Consider the following 7,732-nt stretch of genomic DNA (forward strand, 5'->3'; position numbering starts at 1 on the left):
AATAGACCTTGTTGGCAACCAATTTAAAGAACCCTAATTTGTTGGGAAGATGTTGCTGAAATGTCAGCATCTTGTTATATATAACATACCTCAGCCAGAGAAGGTGACAACAGGCATCTGTGATCGCCTTTTATGTCATTCTACAAAATACTCATTGACAGAAGGTGGCAATAGGCAGCTATGATTCCCTTTTTGTCAATGTATAAAATAGTGACAAAGGTGGCAACAGGCAATGTTGTTGGCACCGGATTACTTTACAACACAAAGTACACAGAACTCAAGTTTGCTAAAAGCAAACCCATTTAATCCAGTCTAATATTCCTATTTTAGCTGTGTACCAGCTATAATCCATGATCACAGCGCTGTAATTAAATATCACTAGACGCATTTCACATACCTCAGGCAACCCACTGCCACTATGGACCCTCACTGAGCATGCCGTGACGTCATCACACTACAGCGCGTGACGTCACCAAGCTGGCGCACTGGGTATGTCGTCACTCAGCAAATTATAACTGTCAGAACAGAGAGACACTAGCATACTTACTCCCGTTATCACCGGCTGCGCCTTTTCTCCCTCTTCTACAGTTCTTTATATTGTCATTCTCATAGGTCCTCAGGAAAGCGTGCAGCTGAGATCATACTACGTGTACCTACAGGGACCGTGTGAGTTGTGGGGGAAACAACACAGGGCGGCGGGCACTGTAGCGGTTCGAAAATGGCGCGCAGGAAGCCGGGCCCCGAGCAGTCACAGTGTAGATCTGGCAGCCCATAGCAACGCTTCCTTGTCCGCCCCTTACACACGTGACATCTGGTTGCCGACAACAGTGTTGTAAAGGGTGTGCGTTACGTTATACTGAGGGATTTTCTTCTCCATGACAATGTTCCTTATATCAGTAACCGGTGTATTGTAGAACACCGGTGTTATAACAAATTTCTTTCAGCAAGATATGTGAAGAACTGTTTGAATAAGCTCATTGATTGCTAGTAAAACAAATAAGGAACTTTTTCCCCGTGACAGTCGTGGGATTGATTCCGCGGTGCAGAAGATTCCGTGATGAATCGAAAAAGTACCATAGTCATATGTTGTATCAACACCTGGGGTGAAGCTTCAAACATTGTGAAGATTATAGGATCAATTTAAAGGGACACACATTGTAGAGGACATTATAGACAGGCAAAAAACAAATATGTTACATCAAAGTAAAAAAAGAAACAGACTGTGTGCACTTAAAAAAATCTCCGTGTAGCCCCTGCTCTCATTGTGATAAGAGAACTGGCATTACATCTGACTGATCCTGCCCTGTTATCTAGCATATTCACTTTATAGTAAACCAGCTCATGTTATTCTGGAAGTTTTATGACATTGGGCTAGATCAGCCCTTCTTAATGGGACAGTCAACACCAGAATTGTTGTTTAAAAAGATAGATAATCCCTTTTATTACCCATTCCCCAGTTTTGTATAACAACACAGTTTAATAATATACTTTTTACCTCTGTAATAACCTTGTATCTATGCCTCTGCAAACTGCCCCCTTATTTCAGTTCTTTTGACATACTTGCATTTTAGCCAATCAATGCTCACTCCTAGGATCTTCACGTGCCTGAGCTCAATGTTATCTATATGAAACACATGAACTAACGCCCTCTAGTGGTGAAAAATTGTCAAAATGCTTTCCGATTAGAGCTCTTCAAGGTCTAAGAAATTAGCTTATGAACCTCCTAGGTTAGCTTTCAACTAAGAATACCCAGGGCCGTCTTTAATACTGACTGGGCCCTGGGCAAACATTTCCTTGCACACCCCCCCCCCCCCACCGATGCAATTTCGCTCTCCACCTCAACACCCCAAAAAACAACTAAATCAATTTTTTTAAATGATTAGCCCAGAAGTGGATCATCCACTGTTGGGCTAATCATTTTCAAAAAAATATGAAATAAATTGCAATATGTGAAACTGGACTGGTTTTTAATTTATTTATATATTTTTTTAAGTACATAAATATTTAATGCAATGCACGGCATTGCATAGTAAAAATCAGTGTCGGACCTAATGTCTACAGGGCCCCGGTACAAGAATTTATTTTGGGCCCCCCTAAAAGCTTCTCACCAGTTTTGGGATATTCACTACATATTTATTGTTTAGACAGCCACTGTACAGCAAAATTACCACTTTCATGAATACCAAGGGAATGCCTAACATACCAAACTCCCCTAACCCATATACACACACACACTCTCCAGAGCATACACATATACATGTACACACAAACACACACTCTCCAGAGCATATACATGTACACACACACACTCTCCAGAGCATATACATGTACACACAAACACACACACTCTCCAGAGCATACACATATACATGTACACACAAACACACACACTCTCCAGAGCATACACATATACATGTACACACAAACACACACACTCTCCAGAGCATACACATACATATGTACACACAAACACACACTACAGAGCACACACAAATTTATGTACACACTCCAATATATAATCCAATATTAAAAATACAATGTATGTGTGCCTCAAGACGGAAGAGAGCAGTGTCTGCAGCTGCACAGATGTTCAAATCCTCACGCGCCTGCTGCTCCAGCTTTCTGCTACATGCGCCTACAGTCAGCCCTACCCTGAATAATCCCCACCACCAGAGCAGTTACCTGGTAACAGTGGTAACCCCAGTAGGACATTTTCTTATACAGCATGATTGGTTGGATGCCGAGTTAGGGCTTATCATTCAGTGCTGCACAGTGGACACCTAAAACAGGACATGGCACTAGCTTGGCATGTCCCATGATCCCAGCACAGTCTGGCACCGTTTCTCACAAATAAATATAAGCAGAGAACTTTTGACTGTGACAGTATTAGGAGTGACATCAGCAGACTGGCATGTACCAAAAAAATTTTTTATTTTTTTTAAGGACTCTTGGGCCCCACAATAAAGACTGGGCCCTGGGCAGCTGCCCCTTTTGCCCTGTGTTAAAGACGGTCCTGAGAATACCAAGAGAACCAATCAAAATTGGTGATAAAAGTAAATTGGAAAGTTGTTTAAAATTACATGCCCTATTTAAATCATGAAAGTTTTTTTTTTACTTGACTGTCCCTTTTAATCGTGGGTAACCCTTATGTGGGGGTCGCGGGCCTCCTGATTCTTGTGTGATCGAGCATGCGCTGTTAAAACGCCCGCGATTGTGGTGTTAAGACTGGCCGCACCTCTGCCGCACTTCCGATAGCACTAAAATTGAAAGGAGAAACTGCATGAAGGCTGGGGCTCCAGCCAAGTTCCCTCCAATAGCAGTAAAGTTGAAAGGAGAAACTGCAGCAACAAATCCCTGAGAGGTAAGGAAAATGTATCAGATTAATCTCCCACATACTGACAGGTCAGCGTCTACTAAATAGATGGATTCCACAAGGGATGAGACTATCACTGCAGGCAAAATTCTTTGCAATTTATTTTATTATTCTTTGCACATAAATTTTATTTGGTTCACGTTTTAAAGGGGACATTAAAAGTTTTTTTATATTTACACACATATATATATAAAGAAAGTAAGTCCTGTTAGAACTGCACACCATGTAATTTTATAAGCTTCTGCCAGGGTGCAATGTCACAAAAAAATTAAAGTGCAAGAAAAGACAGCACTCACTGGTCTTCTATAAAAATTAATCTTTAATGATACAAAAAGTTAAAATCCAGGGGTGAACATGACGATGCGGCTGCAACTAAACACAGCAGGGAATGACGTAAGATCAATACACTTGTGGGTGTGACGGACTGACTATGCTACGGCGCGAAAAAGGAAAGCAAACAGCTGACAGCAACCTAGTTGTCATATCAGTACTCAGTATAAATGGAGTGAATGAAGCCAGTATCTTTATGCTCTCATTGGAAACATCACATAGCTGATGTGACCTCTTAGAAATCATCTCACCTACCTTTGGGATATCTGATAAAGATGCCAGTTAGGCATTTAAATGTTATGTTCACCCCTGGATTTTAACTTTTTGTATCATTAAAGATTAATTTTTATAGAAGACCAGTGAGTGCTGTCTTTTCTTGCGAGAGAGAGAGAGAGAATAAAATGGGGCAGTATGAGTATGGAAGGGGGTATGAATATGAAGGGGGAGTATGGAAGGGACATTAAGCATGGAAGGGGGAGTATGAAGGGGACGTATGAGTATGTAAGGGAGGGTATGAGCATGGAAAGGGGGTATGAATATGAAGGGAGTATGGAAGGAGCAGGGCAGTGAACACGGAAGGGGGGAGTATGAGCATGGAAAGGGGGAATATTTGAGTATGAAGGGGGAGCATGAGTATGGAAGGGGGTATGAAAAAGAAGGGGGGGCGGAGTCTACAGCTATTGCGGAAGGTCATGCTCTAGAGGAGCTCCTGATTTTCACTGGGTTCTACAAAGTATTTTTTATCCAAACCTGGATTTCATTGACAGAGTTTTGAACTACAGGCTCTTGGGAGACCCTGGGAGAGTTTGTGAGAATTTCTTGTGAGGTTGATGCTTCCTATGCTCTTTAGCTAAGAGACGTAGAGACGGACCGCATGGCCTGCACTAGGCCTCTGTTCACCTGCACCTCTAGGGCTGCTGCACATTCCCCCCCAGGAATTGAACGATCCTGGGTTATAAGTAGTGAATAGTGCTACTCTATATATATCTTCCCACTACCCGATTATCACATTGGGTCTATTAGTATAATTCTCATATCTCTTACCATGGAGGACATTTCGCAGACACTACAGATAATTTTTGCAGATTTTAAAATTGCAATGATTGGGGCCTTGGATGGTATTTTGCAGATTCCCCGGGCTAAGAAGACGCCACACAGAAGTGCTGAGACAAGAGATCTTTATTGGCAAACTCCCAGCACGCATATCTACAATATTGGAACGGAGAAAGCAAGAACCATGTGAGCCAATATTAGTGAGTCACTTGTCTGCTTGGAAGGCAGTCACGGAAGAAGCACTTAGATGGGGCTCTGAATCGGAGTCAGAAGCTACTACAACTCCTTTTGTGAAGCGTCACTATCAAGAGATGGAGGAGATGTCGGGCACGCCTACACTGTGTAATGCTCCTACTTCACCAGAACTTGGACATACTGGGTGTGAGTACCTTGAGATACTGGAGGCAGTTGAAGACAACGAAGCCGCGACAGCTGCTACCCAACCTGTAGAAGAGGAGGCCGGTAAGCAGGGCATGTTCAGCCCTAGTGAATTCCCACATGAATTAAAAACTTACCTCGAGACCTGTGTCCCGCGACCTACCAGCTCATAGGTGAGAGCGGAGAATTCCTGTCCCACAGGACTGATAACCTCATGGTGGCTGGATTGCCTTCCAGGGACACAAAAGATTAAATCAGGAGTAGGCTAAATGATCCTATGGTAACTCATAGCGATGGGAAACTTCTCTATACGACCATTAGGCTTTTTTTTTTTTAAATATAATACCCACTGCTGCCTTATGGCTATAGATCAAGCTATATGAGAAGATTGTGCCACCCTAAGTTGTATTGTCTCTAAATGCTAAGCTATATCATTACTTATTTCCATTTTGTCATATATTTGTGGGTGTCTAATATATTTACCATATTTGTTCCATATTTGAGAGTAGGGGAATAGAGTCTTACAAAGTAAATATTTCAAAATGTATGGAGTTACTGCACTAACATTTTAACTTTCACTTGATCCCCCAGTTTCGCTCCGTCAGCGGCCGAGACAGGGCAAGATCTATATAGGTTATTATATCCTCCCCAAAAAATATTGCTCACAAATTGTTCACCTATTCTTGCGCTGACTTATGTTATGCACTGGATGTTAAGTATTGTTTATATTATCATGCCCTCTCTTAACATATGGCCTCATGAATATGGGTGTATACATGTGTATATATATGTATATGTATATATGTGTGTGTGGACGTATATATTGTATATATATTTTTCAGTTAAAGTACCACGGATCCCTACACTTCAGTACATGGGTACACTGTGGTTGTCTAGAAGTTCTTGGCCTTTTTTTCTGTTGACTAGAGCCCAGATTGTCTCCTCCAAATAAGGCAAAACTATTGAAAAATAATTGCAGTAAAAAGGTTAATGTGTTAGGTATTTTTTTAAATTAAGACTTGACTGATAAGTTATTCTATAACAACAAAACATAAATGTAATTAAAAGTTGTTTACTATCCCTTTAAATATGTCCTTATTTTCTTAGGACAAGAGGTCAAAAACCACAACTGTCCCAAGATTAAATTGTACCAGGAGTTTGATCTGCATTGTGGGCTTGACGTGGATACCTGAAGGTGGAAATTAGACATATGTTTTCTTTTTTTTATATAAATAAGGCTTGACTAGTATGTTATTCTATAACAACAAAACAGAAATGTATTACAATGTGTTTACTGTCCCTTTAACCCTGGCACTTTTAGAGAAAAACGTGTCCAAAGTACCAGAGAGTTTTTTGAATTTGTGCTATCACTCCATTTAAACAGAAATCAAGCCATTTTTTATTTACCTATCAAAAGTATATATATATATATATATATATATATATATATATATATATATATATATAATTTGTTTAGTAGGCAACCCAAGGTATTGCTGTAAGCTTATTTTGGTATATTTCATGCCACTGTTTTACCGCCAAATGCGACCATGTTTAAAAAATCATTAACTTTCACAAACTAGGTTTTTCACAGAAATTATTTACATACCACTTGTGCAGTCATAACACAAATGGTTGTAAAAGCTTCTCTGGGATCCCCTTTGGTCAGGGCCATTGCTTTTTGGTAATAAGGTGGCCGCTAATTGCAGCTGTGCACCAAACTTCTGAAATTCCCGGCAGTGAGAGGGTTAATCAGATAGCTTGTAAGGTTAATTTTAGCTGTAGTGTAGAGATTACCCGCCCACCCCTGATCCCTCCAAACAGCCCTCTTCACTCCCTCACCCCCCACTGGTCACTCACCACATCTTAGATACTGGCAGATAGTCTGCCAGTATGCAGCTTGAGGGCACTTTTTTTTTCTCCACAGAAAGGATCCCTCCTCATACACTCACACCTACCTGGTCCCTTCCAAATAGTTCTCTAATCCTCCCCCCTCTCAATAGATACCCAGTTTATAGAAATGTTATGTTTTCAACCGTATTTATTAATTTAAAAAATATTTTTCTGTAGTGCCTCTCCCCCTTCAAATATCATCCAAGAGATCATCCATATGGACCTCCCTCTCAGAACCCTTTCCTGTAGTGTAGGTGACCATCTCTCCCCCTCCCTAACCAAGTAATTTTTCTGCAGCATAGGGAACTCTCCCCTTCCTCCCCCCTCCTCAATATGTCGCCCACCCACCCATTTCCCTCCCATACCAGCCACAGCATCACCGTAAGCCGATAAAGACAAATATACAAATGCATATACATTGCTCTTTACAGGAGACACAGTGGCACTGTCTGTATCTGCGATCTGCGATCTGCCTTCATATGCTAAAGGAAAAACAATCAGTTCTTCCTTACCAAATAAAGGCAAATACCTTCTGCCTCTGGTTGCAGAGCTGACAGCAGGGACTATAGTATGAGCCAGAATGTTGGATGTAGGTATTATGTCAACGGGGTACGCTGGGCAAAGAGCCCACATCCAAATGGTTTGAGGGGTTAATTATGAAGCATTATACTTGACAATTGTCCTGATTTTCTTGGACAGTCATGG

This window comes from Bombina bombina, chromosome 2 (genome assembly GCF_027579735.1).
Source record: "Bombina bombina isolate aBomBom1 chromosome 2, aBomBom1.pri, whole genome shotgun sequence".
Lineage (NCBI taxonomy): Eukaryota > Metazoa > Chordata > Amphibia > Anura > Bombinatoridae > Bombina > Bombina bombina.